The sequence below is a fragment of the Octopus bimaculoides genome, chromosome 5 (assembly GCF_001194135.2).
Source record: "Octopus bimaculoides isolate UCB-OBI-ISO-001 chromosome 5, ASM119413v2, whole genome shotgun sequence".
NCBI lineage: Eukaryota > Metazoa > Mollusca > Cephalopoda > Octopoda > Octopodidae > Octopus > Octopus bimaculoides.
Window position 1 is genome coordinate 17,994,059 of NC_068985.1, and position 407 is coordinate 17,994,465.

Here is a 407-nt window from a genome sequence, read left to right on the forward strand (position 1 = left end):
TAGATAAAAAGATAGATAGGTAGATAGATAGATAGATAGATAGATAGATAGATAGATAGATAGATAGATAGATAGGTAGAGAGAGAGATAGATAGATAGATAGATAGATAGATAGAATTTCCCGAATATGTAGCCCAATAGTACAGATCAAATTTGTAAGAAACAAATGTGAAGAAGCACTTTTCAGAATGTTATCAAACTTTTTACACCACCTTGATCTTTAGAACGATTATCTGAAAAGGATTATAATTGAATGTGTATGCAGTGGTATTAAAGGAAATATCTGTTTAGACAGGATAATGCAACAAACACAATTCATTAACTGTATAATAATGAAACCAAACAATTCAACTATGTCAATACCAGTACATACATACATACATGTGTGTGTATTTGTGTGTGTGTGT